At 40.2% G+C, this 10,313-nt stretch overlaps 1 pseudogene; it reads right to left on the reverse strand.

Moving 5' to 3' along the window:
- Positions 1-8,909: 8,909 nt before the first annotated feature.
- On the reverse strand, positions 8,910-9,732 carry LOC150069348 (protein LSM12-like; annotated as a pseudogene).
- Between the last annotated feature and the right edge of the window lie 581 nt (positions 9,733-10,313).

Here is a 10,313-nt window from a genome sequence, read left to right on the forward strand (position 1 = left end):
CAGAGACAAAATCTGTGTCCTGTCTCCCCAAGATGAAATCTTAATTCCTGGTAGCAGAAAGAACAAATGTCCTTAATATATTCTATAGTTAAAACAATTTTCATCGCACATTTGAAACTCATACCAGGGCTTTATAGACAGAGTCATTCATCTCTAGCAATCAAACTAATGTTTGAAAAGACAGTGATAGACTACCCATTAACAAAAAAACCATTCACATTAAGTATCCATTAAGAAGTAAACATTTTTCCCATGCAAACCATGTATATAAATAAGAAATGCAAGTATTGATCTGTCATTGTTCCTCTACTTAAAAGAGCTAATTCCTGGCTGAAAGCAACAGGACTTATTTATTCTATTTGATAATTGCTAACATAGTTAACAATAATATATTATATACTTGGAATTTATTAGAAGAGTAGATACCATCTACACAAAATAGGTAATTAAGTAAAAAGTGTTATGTGTTAAGCAATTTGTGCTTTTCATTTTGTAATATGCGTTATATCAAAACAAAGTGCCTTAAATATAAGCCATGTGTTCATGTATTTATTTATTTATTTAGTGCTGGGGATCAAATTCAGGGCCTTGTACATAACAGGCAAACAGTGTAATACTGAGCTACAAACACATCGCAGAGTTTTCTTCTTCTTTTTTTTTTTTTTCCAGTCCTGGGGCTTGATTGAACTCAGGGCCTAAGCATTGCCCTTGGTCTTTACTCCAGGCTAGTGCTCTACCACTTGAGCCACAGCGCCATTTCCAGCTTTTTCTATGTATGTGGTGCAGAAGAATCTAACCCAGGTCTTTGTGCATGCTAGGCAAGCAATCTATCACTAGGCCAAATTCCTGGCTCCAGGGAGTTTTATTCTTCTATTATGCCTCAATTAACTGAAAACAAACATGCAGTATTCTGAAAGCCTTTTTTCTTCTGCTATATACTATTTTAGATGCTAAGATGTAAGAAATATAATTCAGTATTCCCTTTCTTTATTGACCATTGTAGCAATGAAGATCTTAGATAATTATGATTATTAAGGTTATACTTACTATGATTCTAAGCATCATATACAAGAAAGCATTGTATGAAATGAAAACTAGCTAGTATGGGAACCTAAATGAGTGTGAAGGTTAGGGGAGGTTTACTGGAGAAGATGACATTTACGGTGAGATCTGGAGCAGCCACCTGGTTATAGTATATTATTGTTGTTATAGTTATTATTAATCTAAACAGAAAAGAGAATCCACACATTAACTTAAACAGAAGTTTGACATAAAGAAGATTGTTGAGCTAATATGGGCTATGAACATGGAAAGAGAATTCCTTAACATCTTTTAGGGTTATCTTAACTAGGAAAAGACAAGCATGCAAGAACGGTTCACTCCTCATGGAATGAGGTGGCTGGAGAAATTGGTATTATAGCAGTGGAGCTGAAAGACGTTTGCTGGCTGCCAAGGTCAGAGTTGGTCCATAGTCTCTGAGAAACTAAGTCTCTTTACCTTCTAAAGATGTGAGGTCAGATTGGTAGACAGCCATGCAGTGAAAGCTGGGGTATTGTTGGAATGAAGGATTCTCCTTTCTAGGTTCCCACAGCCCTCCTGTGCATGGCTCAGGTCTTAGTCACTCTTCACCAGTTTGGAATAAACCAGTATTCAAGAAACCTAGGAAAGGGTGCAGAGGAATGAGTTCAACGAGGGACCAGGACCACAGGATCCGCTGATCTACTCAAGAATGAAAGACAATATGTGATCATTAAAAGTTACAGAAAGTGATACAGCTCAGGCAGCTAGCATTGTGAAAGCATTCAGGCTAAGCAAATGTAGGGAGAGGAATTTATGCTCTCCAAAAGCCTGGAAATTTAGCCACTGAAAGTGGAAAGGAATACTATCTTCTCATTCAGTATCTCAGCTGGTTGCCCTCTACTGACAAGAACTAACATGATGGCAGTTTCTAGAGAGGACATATTTAAAGGTGTCAGATCCATTTCTACAAATATGGAGCCAGACTGTCTCAGACAGAAATAAAAACATGCTGGGTGCGATGGCTCAGGCCTGTAATCCTAGTTACTCCGGATGCTGTGATCTGAGGATCGTGGTTCAAAGCCAGCCCAGACACTAACGTCCGTGAGACTCTTAGCTCCAATTAACCACTAGAAAACCGGAATTGGGGCTGTGGCTAAAGGGGTAGGGCAGTAGCCTTGAGCTGAAAAGCTCAGGAACAATGCCTAGGCCCAGAGTTCAAGCCCCATGACCAACAAAAAAAAAAAAAAGAAGGAAAGAAAGAAAGAAAGAAAGAAAGAAAGAAAGAAAGAAAGAAAAAAGTGAGAGAGAGAGAAAGGAAGATAAAGGAAGAAAGAAAGAAAGATAGGAAGCTTTTTGATAAGAAAACAATAAATGTGTTCAAAGAGTTGTATGAGGCCTGGAAGTTTGGCCTAGTGGTTAAAGTGCTTGCCTAGCATGCATGAAGACCCGGGTTCGATTCCTCGGTACCACATACATAGAAAAAAGCTGGAAGTGGTGCTGAGGCTCAAGTGGTAGAGCTCTATCCTTGAGAAAGTCCAAGGACAGTGCTCAGGCCCTGAGCTCAAGCCCAAAACTGGCAAAAAAAAAAAAAAAAAAGAGTTGTATGAAGGCCAGAGTAGCCTGGTGACTTCCATTTAGAAGAGATGAAACTGAAGTGGTTGGGAGAAGTCAAAAGAACAACTCAGATGGGATGATATCATAAAGAAAGTTAGTTGTTTCCATAAATGCATATGCTCATGGTAATGTGAGACCTGCAACTCAAATACAGACCACAGGAGCTAATTTATGATCCTGACTACTTGCTTTGAGCACGTGCCTTATTGTGACTTCAAGGTAACTGTGGTTCCCTTTTTTTTGCATGACAGCTTCCAGAAGCTTCTAGAGGTTCTGTGCTTGCTCCATGCTTTAGTTCAGAAGCACCTCTGGTATATCTGGTCAACCTTGCTGCTCCAGGGGGCGCTGGGTGGTCTTATTTGCTCTGGGTATGGATCACTGCAATTATGACTGGTCTTCCATTCCACTTTAAACTGCCATTGGCCTAACTTTGCTCTTCCTTTAATGGCTCTTCTGGTCTTTTATTCTTTAATTGTCATAAGATGGAGACATGAACAGGAAAGAAAAGAAGTTCAGGAAACCATGTGGTTATGAGAGGTTGGCAGGACTTGCAGTAGGAGTGGGCAGAAGAGGGGCAACAAGAAGGGGGGAGAGGATTTCTTCCTTCCTTCCTTTCTTTCTTTTTTTTTGGGGGGGGAATTCATCTTTCTCTTTTCCCAGTAGTTTTCTCCTGGACACTTCTGGTATTCATGTAGGTATTGTGTATTTAGTTCACTGATTCTACCCTTCCTTACTACTTCCTTTGACTTTTGAATCCAATATCAAAGCCTCTTTTAGAAATTTAACAGAACTATGCTTTGAGAAATTTCTCTTCAAATGAACTCAGGGGTCAATGTGAGAACTAAAATTCAGCAGGAAGTTAAAATTATTATTAATATAAATAGCATCATTATTGACATGTTTTCCCAGAAGTCCTTTTTTCACATTTTTCTCTATCAAAAAAGAACTCAATGGATTTCATGAATGAAACAGAGATTACACAATGCTTCTTTGATACAAAACGGGCTTTTGTGCAAGATATAAGGAAAGAGTAAAAATAAAAGACTACACTGTTTAAAAATAGAAAATGTATACTTCTGTAACAGAGCCCAAGGACAAGAAAGAGGCCCAGGCAAAAAGAGGGAAATCTTATACTAAACATCTTTTTAAGCATATGTGAACTCTAGAAATAGCCTTTGGCACAAGAATGAATTGTGTTCCAAAACATCCATTTGTATGTTTTTGTTTAGTTCAGAGAACAATATTGGTTAAGGACATTAATGTCCTCAAGCATCTTAGCAACCTATTCAATGTTCCTGGAGTTCTTGTAAGAGCAGTAAATCATGCGCCAATCTAATAATGGCCCTGGATTAAAATATGTCAGATTCTTTGAGTACCTTTCTGATTCGGGATAGCTGGTTGTTCCAAGAATGATAATGGCACAGGATTCCACCCATTACATTGATGAGAGCTTAGCAACGCCACCAGGGAGCTGATAACAAAGGCTCCGAAGTACAGTAGCTGTGGAATCAGAATGGGGCTCAGTTCTTTGTGATAGCTAAGCTGGTTCCTAGAGTATGAGCATGGTCACAGACAGCTTGGGCTTTGATTCTGTGACTGTTGTAACAGTTCCAGTGTCTGAGACTCGGGCGCAGCCAGTGCCAACACAGTGAAGGTACTGAGCCTAGATTTGGAGTGTGGCCACTGTGACATCCGTTTCTTTCTGTAAAGTTAAAACTGCTCATTCTCCTCTGTCATCTTGATGACTCCTACAATTTCTGAATAAGTCATTCATCAAATCCCACTCTTTTATCATTTTTAATATTCCCTTTTATTAAATTTAACTTATTTTAGTTACTTCACTTCATTCTTTCATTATATTACTATGTTTAAAGCACTTTAAAATCCCAAGGGCAGCAGATTGAGAATAATTGTTTGCTTTGCCTCGACGTTCAGTGTGGCACAACCTCCATTGAGTTTGCCATGATGAACTGATGGAAGAGAAAAGACAGAGGGCTCCGATGGCTTGGCATGCTGTTGGGGAAGCTATTCTCATTACAAGCTGATGACTTGTGTGCCTGGGGAAGTGGGGATGGGAGTTATATATCACTGATTTCCTCAAGTGCTCCAGTTGTTGCTTAATTTCTCAATTAAGCAACAGTTGTAATAATCATATAAATCAGAATATGCCACAGCATGACATTGGGATCTAATACAACCTGTGATACAGGAAAGGTAAAAAGTGGATCCCAAAACTCACTGCTATAGTTTGTGTGTGATTTATTCCCTCTGAAACTCATTTGAAAATCTGATTGCCATTGTGATAGTGCTGAGGGGAGGGGTTCCTTAAGAAGAGTTAAAGTAGGTGTGTGCCTTTCTCATGCAAGCTGGTTAATTCTCATGGATTAGTCACTATGGGAGTGATGTGTTGTAAAGGAAGTCTGCTGCTAGCTATCCTTTAGCATTCCTCCCTGAGCTGTGCTCTTGGACTTTCCAACATTCATAACTATGAGACAAATAAACTGTTCAGAGTAAATTATCTAGCCTCAGGCACTTTGTTATAGTAACAGATAACAGATAAAGATATTTACCCGGGAGATGTTATAGATCTTAACATAGATCTTGATGTTATTGACATCAAGTCAATAATATTAATATAATAAACTGACTGGAAATGAAGGATGATGTGAAATTACCCCAGCCACACACCAACACACACACACACACACACACACACACACACACACGCACATGCACACAAAGTCCATAAGGCCTGTATTATTCAAAGTGTAATCTAGGTATCATCAGGACTAGAACCATTCTGGAGTTGTTAACAATGCAGTATTGCCAGCCCTACTGAAGATTTAAACGAATCTTGATCAGTGAGGCTTGTATTTACTTGACTCAAATCTATGTTAGTTTGAGAAGCACACAGTACAATAACTTCAGAACAATGTTTTCTAAAAAGTAATCTCACTTTTGTCTTTGCTTTTGAAATATAAAGAAATGCATTTGTGAGTTCCATAAGTAAGCACTTGAATGAGCAAAGAAATTAGTTAATTTTCTTAGACAATTTAATATTAGTAGTATTAGTATTATTATTATTTTGCCAGTCCTGGGGCTTATATTCAGGGCCTGGGCACTGTTCTTGACTTTCTCAAGGCTAGTGTTCTACTAATTGAACAATAGTACCACTTTCAGTTTTTTCTGTGTATGTGGCACGAAGAATTGAACCCACGGCTTTGTGCATCTAGGCAAGAACTCTATCACTAGGCCACTCTCCTGCCTAAGTCTTCTATTTTTTAAAGAACAGAAAATTTCCTAATCAGGCTTCCACTGTTATTGCAGTTGGGAAATTTCTATGGCTATCATCCAGACTAACATTAAAAGGAACACCATGTTTTTGTGATATGATTTTTTTTCTTTTTTTTCCCCCATTTTCTTTTTCTTTTTCTTTTTTTCCTCTTCTTTTTTTGGTCTGGTCCTGAACATTGAACTCTTGGCCTGCGCAGTGTCCCTAAGCCCCTTCTGCTCAAATATAGCCTTTTACCCAATTGAACTGCAACGCCATTTCTGACTTTTTCTGTGATTAATTGGAGATAAGAACCTCTCAGACTTTGCCGCCTTGGCTGGCTTCAAACCCTGATCTGAAAACCTCAGCCTCCAGAGTAGACAGGATGACAGATGTGAGCCAGCACTACGTGACTTCTTGATTTTCTTTCTTTTTCTTCTTACTGCATTTTCCTCCCTTTTCTTTTCTTACTACTGCTCAGCTTACAGTCAAGAACACATAGTTCACACACTCATTTATTTGACAAATATTTCTTTTTTTAATGGATGCAGTGGCTCACACCTGTAATCCTAGCTGCTCAGGAGGCTGAGATCTGAGGATCGCAATTCAAAGCTAGCTGGGGCACGAAAGAACTAGCGACATCTCCAATTAATCACTAGAAAATGGGAAATGAGGCTGTGGCTCAGGGGTAGGGCAGTATCCTTGAGCTGAAGACGTTGGGGACAGCGCCCAGGCTGTCCCAGAATTCAAGCCTCATGACCCACAAAAAAAAAATAAAAAGAAACTGAGTTGTATTGTTTTTGATAAACAATACTATTTTTTTCTCATTTTAAAGACAGGGCTTGATTTATTTAATTTTGATTCCCTTATTTAAAACAAAAAAGGAGAAAAAGATCTTGCTCCCCCCCCCCAAAGTAATTAGTCCTTACCCCATCACCAAAGCTGTAGCCAGTCACATGCTCATCATTCATGTCCCACTCAGTGCCTGATAGTCAGCTGGCGGCACACTCTGCCCCACGAGACTGCCCTGAACGCACAAAGGCAGTGAGTACCAGTTTCAGCCCTCGGCAGATTAGTCAAACCAGATAAACTGGTGGACTAAACCAGAAATTCTTTCCAGATTTTCTGCCCATTGGCTGAGCACAAACAAACTTGTCATTAGCTTGTAAGATTCAGGGAGGTGAGAGAAGGAGAAGGAGGATAGTTAAAGAGAAGCTAGAAGTCTCCCAAGTTTTTTTTTTTGTGGGCTACAAGCTCTAAATATAGGACTTAAAAGAGTGGATGGATTCCAGGTTTCTTGGAAAAGAAAAATCGGCTCCAGAGAAGAATGGGCTTCGAATGTGCCATGCAAGCAAGTTCTTCCTGCAGAGGCACCGGGGAGGACCAGCCATCTCGGGCATGCAGAGAGGAAGAGGTACCCTCCTAGTACTGTCAAGTGAGACAAAAGGAGAATCCTGAGGTTGGGGCACATGCGAGACTGGCAGATACAGTTAGACTCAAAGGCCACCAGGACCCTTAAGGCAGATTCCATCTGCACTCACTGGCTCTACAAATGCTGCAGAAGATCCTGCTGTGGTCTAAACCAAGTTAGTTGTCTGGATATGAGTGGTAGTGTTATGGGGTCCGGATAGGCCAATAATGAGACCACTCAGGAATGGAAAAGATGTTTTATTGCGCGAGAAATGGCTGATGCATCTGGATGACACACGAGGACCTCAGAATGCCATGTAAGGCTGTCTCTGTGGGCTCCTTTTAACCCTGAAAACCACAGGAATTTCCCTTCCTGCCTAATTAGAGTGTTTTGCTTATTTCTTGGAAACCTGGAAAAAAAGGCAGGAAACAGGTCAGAAACCATTTGGTAGCACAGTAGGAGTAGGAGTCGCCTCCTGGGGGAGTTTCAGAGACAAAGCAAGTTCACCACAACAATCATTACAGGACAGGCTAGGGGTGGGGGGAAGAGGGGCTGGGGGAGCCTTTGGGTGCCATTGGGCAAAGCAAGTTGGTCCACTACAATCACTACAGGCTGCATGAAATCATAGAACAGTAGAATAATACAGACTTCTTCTGGTAAAGGATATGGCTCATTACCTTCTGAAAAAATACCTGGTTATATACAGCCATCATCTTACAAGTGTGGGTCATACAGGGGCAAACAAATTCAGAACAAGTACCAATTCAAACCACGTTTAACAAGTATGGCTACAGAGCTTTTTGGCAGGGGCTAGCTGGGAAACTTTTAGCATCAATCAATAGAATAACATTGGCATTACAAAAAATAGTGCAATACTAAAAATGAGAACAAATTAAAACAATAACTTGTTTACTCCATTTCAGTAGAAAGGACAACACAGTTCTTTTCTCGGTGGTATGGGGTGGAAAGAGTGGCCATGAGCTAGTAAAAAGAGATCTGCGAGAAGCAGAAAATATTTAGAGAACATTTTAATACACATTTTCATATATATATATATATAGTTAAGAAAAAATAATTCAAGCCACGCTCTGTGCAAAAAAAAAAAAAAGGAAAAATTTAAATTGAGACCACTGCTGCTCTGATGTCAACTTAAGAATCACAGTCAGCTTGTTACTTTTATTTTGGAAGAGAAATGTAAAAGTTTCTTTCAGTCATTCAGAAGGCAAGTGTAGCCACTTATAAAAACAGAATGGCAGGAACAGATTAAGAAAGTCAGAAATGAAGGGGTAAAGTGGGAAAGGACTTTTCAAAAAGAAAATTAACAAGATGACTTCCAGAGAGGGCTGTGAAAAGAACATGGTAGACTGAAGTTTAGTCGTCAAGTAGTGGTTAACTTTTAGCCTCTTGTTCTTTTCTGTTGTTGTTGTTGGGTGTTTTGTTTGTTCAGTTCTATGATTTGGAAATGCTGACCCTTTGTTCAAAAGAGCCAAGATGAAATATAAGGACTCCTTCCCTCTCCGGGCCTGCCTCTGTTGAGGCCACCAGCACCGCCTTCTTGGCTTGATACTGGAAGAGGCCTCCAGGAGTGTGGACTCAGGATGACAGAGCAGCCTCCTTCTGTGGTTGCTGGGCTTGTGAAAGCTGCACTATCATTTTGCTTTCCACATCTCCAAAATGTTTTTCAACTATTTTGGGTACATGGCTCAGTGTACTTCCCTCTTTGCCTTTACAGTTTTCCACTTGATTTGGAGGTACAATTGCAACTTCTTCCATGACCACAATATTTTTTCTTGCCATTTGCAGTCCTTAATGGTCTTGTGAGTGGTATGAAAGAGCAGCTGGCCCTCTAGGGAAACACCAGCACTGATTGGATAGGCCTGGCTCAGCTTCTCCTCCTCCTCTGTCCCGGCTTGGCTGGCAAGCTTACTACCATTGACTATAAAGCTGGGGAGGAAGGATTTCTGTTTGGTCATGAATTATTTCCACTTCTGAAGACTGTAAGTTTATGAGCAAGGGGTCTGCGTGGCAGGGCTTTCCACTGGAGGAGGCACAGGTATTTTTCTTTAGGGAGGAGGGGGGGTCATGGGGCTTGAACTCAGCCTGGGCACTGTCTCTTAGCTCTTCTGCTCAAGGCTACCACCCTACCCTTGAGCTCAAGGTTAATTGGAGATAAGAGTCTCAAGTCATTTTGTGCCAGGGCTGGCTTTGAACCTTGATCCTCAGATCCTCAGGCTCCTGAGTAGCTAGGATTACAGGCATGAGCTACCGAGCCCAGCTGGAAGAGGGACATTTTAAAGCTAGCATTTTGGACTGATAGTCAAAGTCTTATCACCTCGCCCTGCAGCTGCTGCCCCTAGCAGAACCCTCAGGACACGTGGCTCCCAATGCTGAAGTACTCTCCTGGAGGAGCTGCCATCTTGACAGAGCCTTGATGAATATTCCTTTTTTTTTTCTTTTTTATTTTTATTGTCGGGGTAATATATAGAGGAGTTACAGTTACATTCATCAAGTAGTAAGTGCATTACTTCTCACACATTGATACCCCTTCTCATGTTTTTGACCCCATTTCCCTCCCCCCAACCCTTCCCAATCATCTTGTTTACCCTCCTTCCCTTTCCTGTTTCAAATAAACAAATAAACGTATATACAATATAACAGGTCAGATACCGTAACAAAATGAGATTAACCGAAGGGCAACAAAAGAGAAGAGAAATAACAAAGCATATTAAGAACAACAATCACACAAGATATAGCTTTTGTTTCCATATCCTGGAAAGCCTTTCATTTAGTCTCACCCTATATGACCATATGTACCTAGGTTTTGAATTATTGTAATCCTCTGCTAGGATTGTTCTAGATGTGTACTAATTATTACAAATGAGAGAAGCCTTACATATGTTTAATAGATATTTTTGATTACAGATATTTTGGTTATTGATTTTATGGATATATTTTGGTTCTTGTTTTTCCAAGAACATGACATTCTACAACATAGAG

This window comes from Megascapheus bottae, chromosome 1 (assembly GCF_031878675.1).
Source record: "Megascapheus bottae isolate mThoBot1 chromosome 1, mThoBot2.hap1, whole genome shotgun sequence".
Taxonomy (NCBI): Eukaryota; Metazoa; Chordata; class Mammalia; order Rodentia; family Geomyidae; genus Megascapheus; species Megascapheus bottae.